This window comes from Bombina bombina, chromosome 4 (assembly GCF_027579735.1).
Source record: "Bombina bombina isolate aBomBom1 chromosome 4, aBomBom1.pri, whole genome shotgun sequence".
NCBI lineage: Eukaryota > Metazoa > Chordata > Amphibia > Anura > Bombinatoridae > Bombina > Bombina bombina.
The window spans coordinates 67,084,524-67,103,522 of record NC_069502.1 but is presented as its reverse complement, the minus strand read 5'-3'; positions in this window follow the sequence as shown (position 1 = coordinate 67,103,522).

Below are 18,999 nucleotides of genomic sequence, written 5' to 3'. Positions count from 1 at the left end.
TCAAGGATAGTTTGGCCCGAGGTTTTATTTGCCCTTCTTCCTCTCCTGTAGGAGCAGGTTTTTTCTTTGTTGATAAGAAGGATGGAGGTCTTCGTCCTTGCATTGACTATCGTGCTCTTAATCAGATAACAATCAAGAATTGTTATCCCCTTCCTCTCATTCCTGAATTGTTCGATCGTCTCCAGGGTGCTTCCATCTTTACCAAATTGGATCTTCGTGGGGCATACAATTTAGTCAGAATTCGTAAAGGGCATGAGTTGAAAACTGCCTTCAACACTAGGTTTGGGCATTATGAATATTTAGTTATGCCTTTTGGGTTATGCAATGCCCCTGCGGTTTTTCAACATTTTGTTAATGAAATATTCAGAGACTATCTTAATCAATTTGTCATTATCTATCTTGATGATATTTTGATATATTTTCGGACTTTGCAGGATCACGTTCATCATGTTAAGCTAGTACTCCAGAGATTACGTGAAAATTCTCTGTTTGCTAAACTCGAAAAGTGCTCTTTTCATCAAGAATCTATTCATTTTTTGGGTTACATCATTTCACCATCTGGATTTGAGATGGATTCTGACAAACTGTCGGCTATTAAAGATTGGCCTAGACCAACTTCCTTAAAATCTCTTCAGAGGTTTCTTGGATTTGCCAATTACTATCGTAAATTCATAAAGGACTTTGCTAACATCTCGGCTCCTCTTACTGCTCTTACTAAGAAGGGTCAGGATTGCAAACATTGGTCTGATAAAGCCATACAGGCCTTTGAATTTTTGAAGTCAGCATTCACTTAGGCTCCTATTCTTTGTCATCCAGTTCCAAGTCTCCAATTCATCCTTGAAGTGGATGCTTCTCTGATTGCCGCTGGGGCTGTGCTATCTCAACGAAATCCTGTCACTAGCAAAATTCTTCCTGTGGGGTTCTTCTCCAAGAAGTTTAATTCTGCAGAACTGAATTATGACGTTGGTAACAAAGAATTGTTAGCAATAAAGATGGCTTTGGAAGAATGGAGACATCTGCTTGAGGGCACGGTTCAACCATTTCTTATTCTTACGGATCATAAAAATCTTCTGTATCTTCATACTGCTAACGCCTCAACTCACGTCAAGCCCGATGGGCTCTGTTCTTTTCCAGATTTAATTTTGTCCTACATTCCTGGTTCTAAGAACTCTAAAGCGGATGCTTTATCCAGACAATTTCAGGCCTCTGATTCTGCATTATTGGGTTCTGAACCCATTCTCCGTCCTATAAAGTTCTAGCTCAGTTGTCTACTTTTCCTTTCCAAGCATTACAGTCTGCTCAAGCCTCAATTCCTTCCTCCTATAAATTACCTCCTGGAATCTTGTTTGTACCTCCAGAATTCCGTCTCAAACTTCTTTGTTGGGCTCATGATAATATTTTGTCTGGACATCCAGGAGTACGTAATACATTATGGAGACTCAAACAACATGTCTGGTGGCCTTCTACGATCAAAGATGTCAAGGATTATGTTGCAGCTTGTAATTCCTGTGCCTCTAATAAACAGTCTTCTTGTTTACCTTTTGGACTCTTACAACCTCTACCTGTTCCATATTATCCCTGGTCTCATGTTTCCATGGACTTTATTACTGACCTTCCTAATTCTGCCGGAATCAAGACCATATGGGTTGTGGTTGACAGATTTTCCAAAGCAGCCCATTTTGTTCCTTTACCTGGATTGCCATATGCCCAGAAACTCGCTGAACTTTTTATACTCCATATCACCAGATTACATGGATTTCCTTTGGACATTGTTTCTGATCGAGGAGTTCAATTTGTCTCAAGATTCTGGAAATCTCTTTGCAAACAATTCGGAGTTACCATATCTCTACCTACTGCCCATCATCCTCAATCCAACGGCCAAACTGAGCGAGTAACCCAATCTCTTGAATCCTATCTCAGGCACTATGTTAATCATCAGCACTCCAATTGGTCTCAACTTCTTCCTTTAGCAGAACTTGCTTACAATTCCCGCTTCAATTCTTCTTTACAGACTTCTCCTTTCAAGGCAGCCTATGGATTTGAACCTAGAACTTTTCCTATGTCTTCTGGGGGTTCTGGAGTTCCTGGAGCAGATTGAACTGTGAAGAATTTCTGTAAACACTGGAAGAAGATTCGGGAAATTCTTCTCCTCTCTTCTCAAAAGTATAAACGATTTGCTGATCGCAAACGCCGTAAGGCACCTTCATTCCGCACTGGAGACAAAGTTTGGATATCTACCAGATTCATTCGTCTCAAACAACCTTGCGCTAAATTGGGTCCTAAATACATTGGACCATTTAGGATTGTTTCCAAGGTCTGTTCTACTGCTTACAGGGTGGCTTTACCGGACAACCTGAAGATTCATCCTGTATTTCACGTATCTCTTCTTAAACCGGCAGTTTCTAACCGGTTTTCCACCAAATGTAAAGTTCCCTCTCCGTTTCTTGTGGATGGTACTTCGGAATTCGAGATCAGTCAAATTCTTGATTCCAAATTACGGGGTAACCGTTTATATTATTTGGTTCATTGGAAGGGATATCCCATTACTGAACGTTCCTGGGAACCTGCTTCTCATGTCCGCGCTTCTGCTTTGATCAAACAGTTCCACGTCCAGAATCCTTTGAAACCTGTTCGTGTCCCCCGGAGGGGTCCTTGAGGAGGGGGCACTGTCGCGATCGCTCAGCTGATCGCTATTTCAGCTCTTTGTTTTTCTCGGCGCTGTTGCGCTTCCCTTGGTTGCCTAGCAACTCTGCATGCTACCGGCCCCTTCTGCTGACGTCAGAAGGGCTTCTTATTCCAGCATCTCCTTTTCTCCGGTGCCTGTTTGTTCTAATTCTTGGCTTGTGAGTACTATTTTGAACTTCTTGTTATATTTGAACTGCTGGCTTGCTTGACTTTGACCCTGCTTAACCCCTACCTGCCTGATACCTCATTGTTGGACTTTGCTTACCTGACTATTCTTCTGATTAACCCCAAACTGCCTGATTACACGTTGCTGGAACTTGGCTTGCTTGTTTATTCTACTGGTTAACCTCTACCTGCCTGATAACTCATTACTGGACTATGCTTATCTGACTATTCTACTGGTTAACCCCTAACGGCCTGATTACACGTTGCTGGAACTTTGCTTGCTTGACTATTCTACTGGTTAACCCCTAACTGCCTGATTACACGTTGCTGGAACTTTGCTTGCTTGACTATTCTACTGGTTAACCCCTAACTGCCTGATTACACGTTGCTGGAACTTTGCTTGCTTGACTATTCTACTGGTTAACCCCTAACGACCTGATTACTCGTTGCTGGAACTTTGCTTGCTTGACTATTCTATTGGTTAACCCCTACCTGCCTGATTACACGTTGCCGGACTTTGTTTGTTTAATTACTCTATTGGTTAACCCTAAATCTGCTTGATTACTCGTTGCTGGACATTGCTGGTCTGACAGCTCTCTTGGATAATCCCTATCTGCTTGAAGTTTCATCGCCTGATCCTGCTGAGCCAACTCCCACCTTATTTCAGTGAGTACTTTTATACTGAAGCTGTCGTGGGGTCAGGTCCTGGTTTATACTCACAGTGCTAGGGTGTAATAACCTAATTCTAGCATTGGGGTCTGGCTCTGGACTTGACCTATCCTGACAGTATTATGTACTGTATATTAGGTGTAACCCATCTGAATCAAGATAAGTACCAATCTCACAGGTACCAGCTACACAATATGCACAGAGCTAGCAAAGGTATATAACCTAATTAATATACAGTACATAATACTAGTGTAATACACAGCACATCCCACCTAAGCACCAACCTCACAGGTACCAGCTAGATAATATGCCTGCACAGAGCTAGCAGAGTGATATAACCTAATATACTGTAAATACTAGTGTAATTTTGATTAATCCATGGCCATTCGAATGTAACAAGTAAATACGAACTAATTCGGATTTATTCGTTACAAATGCATTTGGATTAGTTTTGTTGCTAGGGTAAATCGGAAATTCGAATTGATCTGAAGCTCCAAATTTTACAAATTTGTCCAAATTTGACAAATTCGGCCGAATTTCAGTTCGGAACGAAACGAAAGGCACATGTCTAGGAAATACCCATTGAGGAATCAGATGAAGGACAAATCATAGATCCTGTACAAGTAGAAAAGTTGTGAACTTGACCATAAACAGTTGACAGAATCACAAATTGAAGTTCTGGGAAAAGGATTAACCATTGGGACAAGTAGTAAATGTAACAAGTTCACAATAATGGACGTACATCTTTTAGCACAGAAAATTATTTTGAGAAAAGGATAAGACCAAAAATGTAGTATTAGATATACACAATGTCTATGACTAAATGAGTTACAAAAAATTGAACCTGAAAAAATTAATGTAGAGGAAGGAAATTACTTTATAGGCTTTAGTAATTTGAGAAGAAATCTGAATTTATGCCAACATTTTCAACCGTTCCAACAGTACATACAATTTTGTTAAATTAGTGATAAAAGATATAGTTCAACTGGATGTAGAAAATTATTTCAGAGATAATTTAACAAAACAACAGAAAATAGTCTTAAAAGAAATGATAAATGATGAAACTATAACCAATAAGCCATCAGGTAATGGTGGGAACATTATTGCTCTTGATGCAAATGATTATTTGCTGGAATGCAATAGGCAAATGGGAGTTAAATTGCATTATAAGCGCTTGATAAAATATCCCACAGAGGAATTTAAGCACATACTTGGAGGAATATTGGAGAGGGTCTTTGGGATGGCTTAATAAATAAACCTGAAATTGACTTTCTAAATGTGAAATTTCCAACTGTAGCAACATTTTACAACATTCTTAAGCTACATAAAGAAAGGATTCCTCCACCAGGTAGACGCTACCGGGCAAGCATTAGCTATGCTGGGGTAAGCTTTTTGTGTGCATCAGCTTGCACTCACATTATGAGTTGAATGTAAAGTGTTCTTGCTTGCGTGCTAACCCGATGAGCATAAAAATCCGAACTTAGAATATGGCGTGCATGATTAACGTATTCCTCCATAGCAGTCAATAGATCAAAAAAAGTGGTAATAAACACACAACTAGCACGCAAACCCAATCGCATAATCTCATATGCGCTAAACTGACATGAAAATATTAATATTTCCCATTATAATATTCTTCACATAGCAGAATACATTCTATGTATTCATAAATAAATATTTCTACATAAATCTGATGGCTTTTGGTAAAATATACAGTATATCTTTACCTATATATATGCAGATATATATAGGAATATTTATTAAAAAATACATAGAACATATTCTGCTATGTGCAGAACATTGGAATGAGAAATATTTACAGTACAAACACACGGCTAGATTACGAGTTGTGCGTTAACCCCTTAAGGACCAAGGCCATTTTTCAATTTCTTTCCCTGAAAGACCAGGGCTATTTTTACATTTCTGCGGTGTTTGTGTTTAGCTGTAATTTTCCTCTTACTCATTTACTGTACCCACACATATTATATACCATTTTTCTCGTCACTAAATGGACCTTCTAAAGATACCATTATTTTCATCATATCTTATAATTTATTATTAAAAATATAAAATATGAGGAAAAAATGGTAAAAAACACACTTTTTCTAACTTTGACCCCCAAAATCTGTTACACATCTACAACCACTAAAAAACAACCATGCTAAATAGTTTCTAAATTTTGTCCTGAGTTTAGAAATGCCCAATGTTAACATGTTCTTTGCTTTCTTTGCAAGTTATAGGGCAATAAATACAAGAAGCACTTTGCCATTTCAAAACCACTTTTTTTCAAAATTAGCGCTAGTTACATTGGAACCCTGATATCTGTCAGGAATACCTGAATATCCCTTGACATGTATATATATATATATTTTTTTTAGAAGACATCCCAAAGTATTGATCTAGGCCCATTTTGGTATATTTCATGCCACCATTTCACCGCCAAATGCGATGAAATAAAAAAAATTGTTCACTTTTTCACAATTTTTTTAACAAACTTTAGGTTTCTCACAGAAATTATTTACAAACAACTTATGCAATTATGGCATAAATGGTTGTAAATGCTTCTCTGGGATCCCCTTTGTTCAGAAATAGCAGACTTATATGGCTTTGGCATTGCTTTTTGGTAATTAGAAGGCTGCTAAATGCCACTGCGCACCACACGTGTTTTATGCCCAGCAGAGAAGGGGTTAATTAGGGAGCATGTAGGGAGCTTGTAGAGTTAATTTTAGCTTTAGTGTAGTGTAGTAGACAACCCAAAGTATTGATCTAGGCCCATTTTTTTTTTTTTTTTTTTGAATAATTTTTATTGATTGTTTTTCATAATGACAACAACAAAAAAAACTGTGGCATATACATATTTCAAAACATAGAAATGATTGTCGCAATAACAATATAACAGGCAAAAAAGAAAAGAAAAAATATATATAATGAATGCCAAAATACATCTGAAAACCTCATTTTGTGTTTTTATATGATAGTATAGGTAGCTATTATCCCAGGCCATAATGTTAAAAAAAGCACTCTGAAAGAGCACTGTAGCTACCATATAGACCCATTTTATTCTGAACTAGTTTGTAGTTGAATGCTTCATATTGTTAAAGTCAGGGTCATAATATCAAGAGCTTCATAAAAAAACAAGGGGGGAATTAGGGAATTGTCAGCGGGTAAGCACCGCTTATACAAATAATTTTTCTATATAACAATATTATAGCATACTTAAATTATTTGAAGGAAATAATAATAATAGCAATATAAATATCTATGGTCAACTACAGTGGGGGGGGGGCAGAAGACCATAGGAAAGTTAATGAACAGGGTCACTTATTTATCGTTGTATAACGTGTGGCGTGTAAGACTGCGCTATACGAGAGTTAAATGTAATTTGTAATGGGTATCAGGAAAGGGTAGGTATAGCTCCAGCCTGGTTAGTATGAAACCCATGTATCATTATTGGAGCATTTATGCAGTATCTCCCCTCAGGGAAATTGTCACCACTGGACAAGGACGGTTAGGGGATAGTGGATATGACCCACTCACAGGTAGAGAGCGGTAAAGGATGAGGGGAGATACAGTCTGTAAAGAAATGTCATGGAAGCTAGCGGCTCCATAAAGAAGCCCGGGAATATTTAGAATAGATAAATATGTTGGGAGTAACATGCGTTATAAACGTAAAACCTTAGTCTCCAGATATATGTCAAACTTACATATACGGACGTTGAATGGAACTATAGCAGCTGATTAACATTTCTGGGTCTTGTATATCTTAACATTTACAGCAGAGTAAATACCACCTACATCTAACTAGATATACTATAACATAGCAAGAATCAGTAAGGTTCATTTCTCAATATATGCAATTGTTAAGTATGACCATTAACAAATAAGCTGGTGATAGCATGAATAGAACCACCAACTATTATGGAAAGCTGCAGAGCCATATTTACTATGTTTAGTACTGAGCCATGTTGAAAAAATTAATAGAACTAGCTGACACTCTCTTGACAGCATATCTTTTATATACCTAAAGGGTAGGTAGGTAGGTGAGATCTAGAACATGAAGGCTAGATAAAACTAGCTGGTACTCTCTTGGCAGCATATCTTCCATATACATATAGGGTAGTTAGGTAGGTGAGATCTAGCACACAGAGGCTAAGTAAAGCTAGCTAACACTCTCTTGGCAACATATCTTCCATACGCACATAAGGTAGTTAGGCAGGTGAGACCCAGTACATAAAAACTAAATAAAACTAACACTCTTGGCAGCATGTCCTCTATAAACATATAGGGTAGTTCGGTAGGTGAGATCTAGAACATAAAGGCTAAAGAAAACTAGCCAACACTCTCTTGGCAGCATATCTCCTATACACATATAGGGTAGTTAGGTAGGTGAGGTCTGAAACATACAGGCTAAATAGAACTAGCTACCACCCTCTTGGCATTATATCTTCTATGCACATGTAGGGTAGTTAGGTGGGTGAGAACTAGAACATAAAGGCTAAATAAAACTAGCTGACTCTTTCTTGGCGGCATATCTTCTATATACATATAGGGTAGTTAGGTAGGCGAGATCTAGAGCATAAAGGCTAAGTAAAGCTAGCTGACCCTCTCTAAGTAGCATATCTGCTATAAGCACATAGGGTAGTTAGGTAAGTGGGATCTAGAACATAATGGCTAAAATAAGACTAGCTGACATTCTCTGGGCGGTATTTCTTCTATACATATATAGGGTAGTTAGGTAGGTGAAATCAAGAGCATAAAGGCTAGAGAAAACTAAAGGAGCTATTTGCATAGTAATATTCATAGACTACGGGCAGTAACTACATATTTTGCTAGCTACTAGACTTAAAAAATGAAAGGTGACCCTAAACAAATAGTTAGTTTAAAAATTAAAAATAGCTTCTAACTATTAGATAGGTCTAACCTCTAAAGTAGTGTAGATTAGTAGCAAATAATTCCATATCAATCATAGAGGTTTTAAATTATCTTAATATACACTGTAAAGTGAAGCTGCTGAAGTCTAATATAGATATAAGATACAGAAATGAATACACATATAAACTGCTATGAAAACGGTAGGAAAACAACTAAGCTGGAAAAATGAAGTTCAGCACTAGGTTGTACAACTATGGACATATGATGAAGTATTTAGCCTATTCCTGTCTTTTGGAGAATCAGGGATAGCAGGGTAGCAGATTTCCAGATTGTCATGTGGTGTAACAATGCGCTGAGTAGATACCAGAAAAGTTGGGAGCGTAGAATATATGACTGATTTAGTCCCCTGTGTCGAGTGGGCTTTAGTGTGAAAAGGTAGGATTCGCCCTCGGGAGTAGCAAATGCGTAGCAGCTCAGTGGAAAATCTACATGAACTTGTGCTTCCCGAACAGAAAGCTCACCAATCATAGATCTGCTCTGTCTTGTTATCAGTGAAAGCTGAGTTACTTCCATTTCGCCGCTCCCGAAAGGTGTGGAGTTTGCCCCTTTCATGACAAAGTATGGAGCTATAGCAATGTGTTCTGGGTGATCCTCTAAGTTCCCATCTGTAGGGGATAGCACAGTCAAATCCCGGGTCACATCTACCGGGGACTGTAGTAGATCTATGTCTAAATTAGTAGACCTCTCAGGCCCATCAGTGAACTTAGCGATTCCCCAAGCAGAGACACCTCTCATGTCATACTTCATCTCCGGTACTGCAGTGGATCGGGTATGAGAGCCCCAGTAGATGTTAGGCAATATAGGGGAATCCTCTACCGGCTCGCTTAACTCCACCTGCAGAACATTCAGAAGCACTTCAAAATGTTGCCTAAGGTCTCAATATATACGATCCGATGAGAGCAGCGCACCATTCTCCCAGTGCTTCATGGCGTCCGGTGTATTAGGGCTGTATTCAAAAGTGCTCTCTAGTTCGGAAGTTGGCCTCGTAAGGTCCAAGGGGCTGTATGAGGGTAACATTATCTGTCTTCGAATCTCAGCAGACGGGGGAACCCTTGTAAACCCTAGGCAACACTTATCCCGACATCCACGTGGTCCACAATATGGCCGCTCCACCTATGGATTATGCGTGAGCTTTGGTTGTAAAGTAGATGCTCCGATTTGACACCACAGGTTCTCTCCTTCTCACTGAACCCCTGAGAATGAGTCCACAGATCATCAGCTATAATTTCACTCAGTCTAGAGCAACACTAAGCAGGCTAGTTGCAAATTAAAGATATTGTTTGAGCAGAGCTCTATTAGAATGCGACCGCTTAGATGCACGGCTTGCTCCGCCCCCGATCTAGGCCCATTTTGGTATATTTAATGCCACCATTTCACCGCCAAATGTGACCAAATTAAAGAAAAAACTTAATTTTTTTCGCAATTTTAGGTTTCTCACTGAAATTATTTACAAACAGCTTGTGCAATTATGGCACAGATGGCACAGATCACTTTGATTATTCATAATAACATTTTTATTTCCCCTCTCTCCCTCTAAATTTACGCAAACCGTTCCATAGTGTAATGGTTCCCACCCGCTTCCTCCCTTGTGCACGCGCCCGCCCGCCTCCCTCATGCACGCGCGCACGCCCGTGAGTGCCCCCCAGCTACCCCGCCCACGATCCCGCCCACCTCTGTACTCCGCAAGCCATCGATGGCCGCCCACCCGCCTCCCACGTCGGCTCCCACCCACCAATGATTGCGGCCATCGATGTCCGGTGCAGAGAGGGCCACAGAGTGGCTCTCTCTGCATCGGATGGGGGAAAATGTTATTGCAGTGATGCCTCAACATGGAGGCATCACTGCAATAACCGGAAAGCGGCTGGAAGCAATCAGGATCTCTTCCAGCTGCTTTCAACCCCAACGTCGTACAGGGTACGTCGCTGGTCTTTAAAGACCAGTTTGTGCAAGACGTACCCTGTACGACGTATGACGTTAAGGGGTTAAGGTAAAAAAAGTAGCGTTAATAGATCCTAACTCTGCTTTTTTACGCCCACTGCTATTACGAGACTTGCAGGTATAGGTGTATAGGTGTTTGGCCTAACCGCAAACCTACTTACGTAAATTTTGTAAAGCCTTTTTTCTATGGGACTTTCATAGCACTGGTATTACGAGTTTGTCCTGGGAGGCCAAAAAGTAAGCGGTACAGCCTCTACCAACAAGATTCCTAACACATTTTAAAGTCAGTAGTTATGAGTTTTACACTACAATGCTGTAGCATAAAACTCATAGGCCCTCCCACATCGCAAACACTAAAATAAAATTATTAACCCCTAATCTGCCGCTCCGGACATCGCCGCCACTAGAATAAACATATTAACCCCTAAACCTGCTGCACTCCCGCCTCGCAAACACTAGTTAAATATTATTAACCCCTAATCTGCTGCCCCCAACATCGCCGCCACCTACATTATACTTATTAACCCCTAATCTTCCGCTCTGGGCATCGCCGCCACCTACATTATATTTATTAACCCCTAATCTGCTGCCCCCAACATCTCCGCCACCTACCTACATTTATTAACCCCTAATCTGCCGCCCCCAACGTGGCCGCCACTATTCTAAATGTATTAACCCTTTAAACCTAAGTCTAACCCTAACCCTAACACCCCCTAACTTAAATATAATTTAAATAAATCTAAATACAAATTACTATCATCACCTAAATTATTCCTATTTAAAACTAAATACTTACATATAAAATAAACCCTAGGCTAGCTACAATATAACTAATAGTTACATTGTATCTAGCTTTGGGTTTATTTTTATTTTACAGGTAAGTTTGTATTTATTTTAACTAGGTAGAATAGTTACTTAAATAATTATTAACTATTTAATAACTACCTAGCTAAAATAAATACAAATTGAACTGTAAAATAAAACCTAACAAGTTACAATAACACCTAACACTACTCTACAATTAAATAAATTCCCTACATTAAATACAATTAAATTAATTAAATAAAACTAGCTAAATTACCAAAAAAATTACAGAAAATAAAAAACAAATTACAAGATCTTTAATTTACACCTAATCTAATAGCCCTGTCAAAATAAAAAAGCCCACCCAAAATAAAAAAAAAACCCTAGCCTAAACTAAACTAAACTACCAATAGCCCTTAAAAGGGCCTTTTGTGGGGCATTGCCCCAAAGAAATCAGCTCTTTTACCTGTAAAAAACAAAAAAACAAAAAACCCCCCAACAGTAAAACCCACCACCCACACAACCAACCCCCAAATAAAAGCCTAACTAAAAAAACCTAAGCTCCCCATTTCACTGAAAAGGGCATTTGGATGGGCATTGCCCTTAAAAGGGCATTTAGCTCTATTGCTGCCCAAAGCCTTAACCTAAAAAATAAACCCACCCAATATACCCTTAAAAATCCTAACACTAGCCCCGGATGATTCACTTAGACTTAGACTTAGATGTCCTCAAGGAAGCCGGCAGAAGTGGTCCTCCAGATGGGCAGAAGTCTTCATCCAGACGGCATCTTCTATCTTCATCCATCCGACACGGAGCGGCTCCATCTTCAAGACACCCGGCGCGGAGCATCCTCTTCAATCGATGGCTTCTTCGGAAGTCTTCATCCAGACGGCATCTTCTATCTTCATCCATCCGACATGGAGCGGCTCCATCTTCAAGACACCCGGCGAGGAGCATCCTCTTCAATCGACGGCTTCTTCGGAATGAATGCACCTTTAAGTGATGTCATCCAAGATGGCATCCCTTAGATTCCGATTGGCTGATAGAATTCTATCAGACAATCGGAATTAAGGTAGAAAAAAATCCTATTGGTTGATGCAATCAGCCAATAGGATTGAAGTTCAATCCTATTGGATGATCCAATCAGAGAATAGGATTGAGCTCGCCCCTTTTAAGGGCAATTGGTAGTTTAGTTTAGGCTAGGTTTTTTTTTTATTTTGGGTAGGCTTTTTTATTTTGATAGGGCTATTAGATTAGGTGTAATTAGTTTAAAAATCTTGTAATTTGTTTTTTATTTTCTGTAATTTAGTGTTTTTTTGTTGTTAATTTAGCTAAACCTGCTGCACTCCCGCCTCGCAAACACTAGTTAAATATTATTAACCCCTAATCTGCTGCCCCCAACATCGCCGCCACCTACATTATACTTATTAACCCCTAATCTTCCGCTCTGGGCATCGCCGCCACCTACATTATATTTATTAACCCCTAATCTGCTGCCCCCAACATCTCCGCCACCTACCTACATTTATTAACCCCTAATCTGCCGCCCCCAATGTCGCCGCCACTATTCTAAATGTATTAACCCTTTAAACCTAAGTCTAACCCTAACCCTAACACCCCCTAACTTAAATATAATTTAAATAAATCTAAATACAAATTACTATCATCACCTAAATTATTCCTATTTAAAACTAAATACTTACATATAAAATAAACCCTAGGCTAGCTACAATATAACTAATAGTTACATTGTATCTAGCTTTGGGTTTATTTTTATTTTACAGGTAAGTTTGTATTTATTTTAACTAGGTAGAATAGTTACTTAAATAATTATTAACTATTTAATAACTACCTAGCTAAAATAAATACAAATTGACCTGTAAAATAAAACCTAACAAGTTACAATAACACCTAACACTACTCTACAATTAAATAAATTCCCTACATTAAATACAATTAAATTAATTAAATAAAACTAGCTAAATTACCAAAAAAACCCCCACTAAATTACAGAAAATAAAAAACAAATTACAAGATCTTTAATTTACACCTAATCTAATAGCCCTGTCAAAATAAAAAAGCCCACCCAAAATAAAAAAAAAACCCTAGCCTAAACTAAACTAAACTACCAATAGCCCTTAAAAGGGCCTTTTGTGGGACATTGCCCCAAATAAATCAGCTCTTTTACCTGTAAAAAACAAAAAACAAAAAAACCCCCAACAGTAAAACCCACCACCCACACAACCAACCCCCAAATAAAAGCCTAACTAAAAAACCTAAGCTCCCCATTTCACTGAAAAGGGCATTTGGATGGGCATTGCCCTTAAAAGGGCATTTAGCTCTATTGCTGCCCAAAGCCTTAACCTAAAAAATAAACCCACCCAATATACCCTTAAAAATCCTAACACTAGCCCCGGATGATTCACTTAGACTTAGACTTAGATGTCCTCAAGGAAGCCGGCAGAAGTGGTCCTCCAGATGGGCAGAAGTCTTCATCCAGACGGCATCTTCTATCTTCATCCATCCGACACGGAGCGGCTCCATCTTCAAGACACCCGGCGCGGAGCATCCTCTTCAATCGACGGCTTCTTCGGAAGTCTTCATCCAGACGGCATCTTCTATCTTCATCCATCCGACATGGAGCGGCTCCATCTTCAAGACACCCGGCGAGGAGCATCCTCTTCAATCGACGGCTTCTTCGGAATGAATGCACCTTTAAGTGATGTCATCCAAGATGGCATCCCTTAGATTCCGATTGGCTGATAGAATTCTATCAGACAATCGGAATTAAGGTAGAAAAAAATCCTATTGGTTGATGCAATCAGCCAATAGGATTGAAGTTCAATCCTATTGGATGATCCAATCAGAGAATAGGATTGAGCTCGCCCCTTTTAAGGGCAATTGGTAGTTTAGTTTAGGCTAGGTTTTTTTTTTTATTTTGGGTAGGCTTTTTTATTTTGATAGGGCTATTAGATTAGGTGTAATTAGTTTAAAAATCTTGTAATTTGTTTTTTATTTTCTGTAATTTAGTGTTTTTTTGTTGTTAATTTAGCTAATTTTATTTAATTGTATTTAATTATATTTAATGTATGGAATTTATTTAATTGTAGTGTAGTGTTAGGTGTTATTGTAACTTAGGTTAGGTTTTATTTTACAGGTCAATTTGTATTTATTTTAGCCAGGTAGTTATTAAATAGTTAATAACTATTTAGTAACTATTCTACCTAGTTAAAATAAATACAAACTTGCCTGTAAACTAAAAATAAACCCTAAGCTAGATACAATGTAACTATTAGTTATATTGTAGCTAGCTTAGGTTTTATTTTATAGTTAAGTATTTAGTTTTAAATAGGAATAATTTAGGTAATGATAGTAATTTGTATTTAGATTTATTTAAATTATATTTACGTTGGGGGTGTTAGGGTTAGGGTTAGACTTAGGTTTAGGGGTTAATAAATTTAGAATAGTGGCGGCGACGTTGGGGACGGCAGATTAGGGGTAATAAATGTAGGTAGGTTGCGGCGACATTGGGGGAGGGATATTAGGGGTTAATAAATATAATGTAGGTGTCGGCGATGTCTGAGGCAGCAGATTAGGGGTTAATAAGTATAATGTAGGTGGCAGCGATGTCCGGAGCGGCAGATTAAGGGTTAATAAGTATAATGCAGGTGTCGGCGATGTCGGGGTGGCAGATTAGGGGTTAATACGTGTAAGATTAGGGGTGTTTAGACTCAGGGTTTATGTTAGCATGTTAGGTGTAAACATAAAATGTGTTTCCCCATAGGAATCAATAGGGCTGTGTTACTGAGCTTTACGCTGCTTTTTTGCAGGTGTTAGACTTTTTCTCAGCCAGCTCTCCCCATTGATGTCTATGGGGAAATCATGCACGAGCACGTACAACCAGCTCACCGCTGACTTAAGCAGCGCTGGTATTGGAGTGTGGTATGGAGCACAAATTTGCTCTACGCTCACTTCTTGCGTGTTAACGCCGGGTTTGTAAAAACCTGTAATACCAGCGCTGCAGGTAAGTGAGCAAGATTTGTAATCTACCCGACAGTTTGTTAAATATGAATATTGCATACATATGCTTTTACATGTTTTCATCTACGTGACTGCAAAAAGCTCAAATGCACCTATATATATATATATATCTATATACAGTATATATACATAATATTTATGCTTTTATATGTGTATATAGGTCTGTAAATACATATATATATATACATAAAAATACATATGTACACACATATAAATATATATAGATATAGATATACATGCACTGGCCACTTTATTAGGTTCACATGCTTGGTAACACAAATTGCTAATTAGCCAATCACATGGCAGCAATTCAATGCATTTAGGTACAAGGCATGGTGAAGACGACTTGCTGAAGTTCAAACCAAGCATCAGAATGGGGAAGAAAGGGGATTTAAGTGACTTTGAACGTGGCATGGTTGTTGGTGCCAGACGGGCTGGTCTGCGTATTTAAGAAACTGCTGATCTACCGGGATTTTCAAGCACAACCATCTCTAGGGTTTACAGAGAATGGTCGGAAAAAACAAATATCCAGTGAGCGGCAGTTGTGTGGACGAAAATGCCTTGAGGTTAGAGGAGAATGAACAGACCGGTTTAAGATGATAGAAAGGCAACAGTAACTCAAATAACCACTTTTTACAACCAAGCTATGCAGAATACCATCTATGAATGCAAAACACGTCGGATCTTGAAGCAGATGGGCTACAGCAGCAGAGGACCACACCAGGATCCCACTCCTGTCAGGTAAGAACAGGAAACTGAGGCTACAATTTGCACAGGATCACCAAACTTGGACAATAAAAGATTGGAAAAACATTGCCTGGTCTGATGAATCTCAATTTCATCTGCAACATTCAGATGGTATGGTCAGAATTTGGTGTAAACAACATGAAAGCATGGATCCATCATGCCTTGTATCAATGGTTCAGGATGGTGGTGGTGGTGTTTTGTTGTGATGGAAATTTTATTGGCACTCTTTGGGCCCCTTAGTACCAATTAAGCATTGTTTAAACTCCATGGCCTACCTGAGTATTGCTGCTGAGCATGTCCATCCCTGACTACAGTGTACCCATCTTCTGATGGCTTCTTCCAGCAGGAAAATGCACCATGTCACAAAGCTCAAATCCTCTCAAACTGGTTTCTTGAAATGACAATGGCCTCCACAGTCACCAGATCTCAATCTAATAGAGCACCTTTGAGATGTGGTGGAACGGAAAATTTGCATCATTGATATGCAGCCGACAAATTTGCAGAAACTGCGTGATGCTATCATGTCAATATGGACCAAAATCTCGGAGGAATTTTTCCAACACCTTGTTGAATCTATGACTCGAAGAATTAAAGCAGCTCTGAATGCAAAGGGGGGCCAACCTGGTACTAGCAAGCTATACCTAATAAAGTGGACGGTGAGTATATATATATATATATATATATATATATATATATATATATATATAGACATGTATATGTATGTATCTCTATGTGTTTAATCCCTTTGCCTGCCTTTTCGTTTTTCTAACACCTGAGACCTAATATTTTTGAGCCTTTATAATTGCTTTAGTAAGCAAGAAATCACTTTCCTTGATTTAAGGCTTATAAAGATAGGAACAACAATAATTACAGCAATATTTAGGAAAAAAAACTTCAGGTAATACATTACTTAATGCAGAAAGTCGTCATCTGTTAATCTGATACAAAACATACCACAAGGCCAGTATTTAAGACATTGAAAGAATTTTATGGATTTAAGTCAATTTAAAACTGAGGCAAGACAACTAAAAATGAGATTTAAAGAAAGAGGATATTCACAAGGATGTTTAAAACGAGCATATCAACAAGAAATGAATAGTAATAGAGAGAGCCTTCGTTACCAGAATAAAATGAGTAATGCTAATTTAATGAAGCAATACGTTTCATAAGTACTTATAATAATAGGTGGCAAAATATAATTAGCTTCCTTAAAAAACATTCACCAAGATTACAAGTAGTGGACTAAACCCGGTGCGTAGCACTAAAAATTTTGCGGTACCGCACTTTCCATAGCGTATGCTCCATACCATACAAAAGCCAAGTACTGAATTCACGTGCTTGTGCACGTTTTACCCCGTAGACATCAACACCTTAATATAAACCCCTAGTCTAAATTCCCCTAATACACTGTGCTCCCCAACATCGCCGACACTAAATAAACCTATTAACCCCTAAACCTCCGACCCTCGACATCGCTTACACTAAATAAACCTATTAACCCCTAAATCGCCACCCTACTAAAATAAGCATATTAACCAATAAACTGCCAACCCCCATATCGCAAATACTATAATAAATCTATTAACCCCTAAACTGCTGACTCCCAACATCGCAACACACTAAATTAAACTATTAACCCCTAAACCTAACACACCCTAACTTTAAATTAAAGTTACAATATAACTACATTAAAATAAATAAAAACTTACAAGTGAAATAAATAAAACTAAGATTAAAATTTAAAAAAACCTAGCATTACTATTTTAAAAAACTAAAATAATCTAAAAATAAAAAAACGAAATTACAAAATTAAAAAATCCTAACACTACGAAAAAATAAAAACACTAACATTACAAAAAAAACTTCTAAAATTACGAAAACAATTAAAAAAATCTAACGAAATTATCCAAAATAATAAAAATTAAACCTAATCTAATACCCCTATAAAAACAAAAAAGCCACCCCAAAATAAAAACACCCCAGCTGCTTAAATCCTATTGGCTGATTTGAATGTGAAAGAGAATGTAAAAGAGCTGTTTGACTTAGGGCAATGCCCTACAAAAGGCCCTTTTAAGGGCTATTGGTAGTTTATTGCTAGATTAGGGGGTGTTTTTATTTTGGGGTGGCTTTTTTGTTTTTATAGGGGTATTAGATTAGGTTTAATTTTTATTTTTTTGCAATGTTACGGCTAGATTTAGAGTTCTGCGGCCAAAGGGGTGCGTTAGCTACGCTGGCTTTTTTTCTCCCGCACCTTTTAAATACCGCTGGTATTTAGAGTTCACAGAAGGGCTGCGTTAGGCTCCAAAAAAGGGAGCGTAGAGCATATTTACCGCAACTGCAACTCTCGATACCAGCGTTGCTTACGGACGCGGCCAGCTTAAAAAACGTGCTTGTGCACAATTTCCCCATAGGAAACAATGGGGCTGTTTGAGCTGAAAAAAAAACTAACACCTGCAAAAAAGCAGCGTTCAGCTCCTAACGCAGCTACATTGTTTCCTATGGGGAAACACTTCCTAAGTCTGCACCTAACACCCTAACATGTACCCCGAGTCTAAACACCCCTAACCTTACACTTATTAACCTCTAATCTGCCGACCCCCCTATCGCTGACCCCTGCATATTATTATTAACCCCTAATCTGCCGCTCCGTACACCGCCGCAACCTACGTTATCCCTATGTACCCCTAATCTGCTGCCCCTAACACCGCCGACCCCTATGTTATATTTATTAACCCCTAATCTGCCGCCCCCAACGTTGCCTCCACCTACCTACACTTATTAACCCCTAATCTGCCGACCGGATCTCACCCCTACTATAATAAATGTATTAACCCCTAATCCGCCTCACTCCCGCCTCAATAACCCTATAATAAATAGTATTAACCCCTAATCTGCTCTCCCTAACATCACCGACACCTAACTTTAAGTATTAACCCCTAATCTGCCGACCGGAGCTCACCGCTACTCTAATAAATTTTTTAACCCCTAAAGCTAAGTCTAACCCTAACACTAACACCC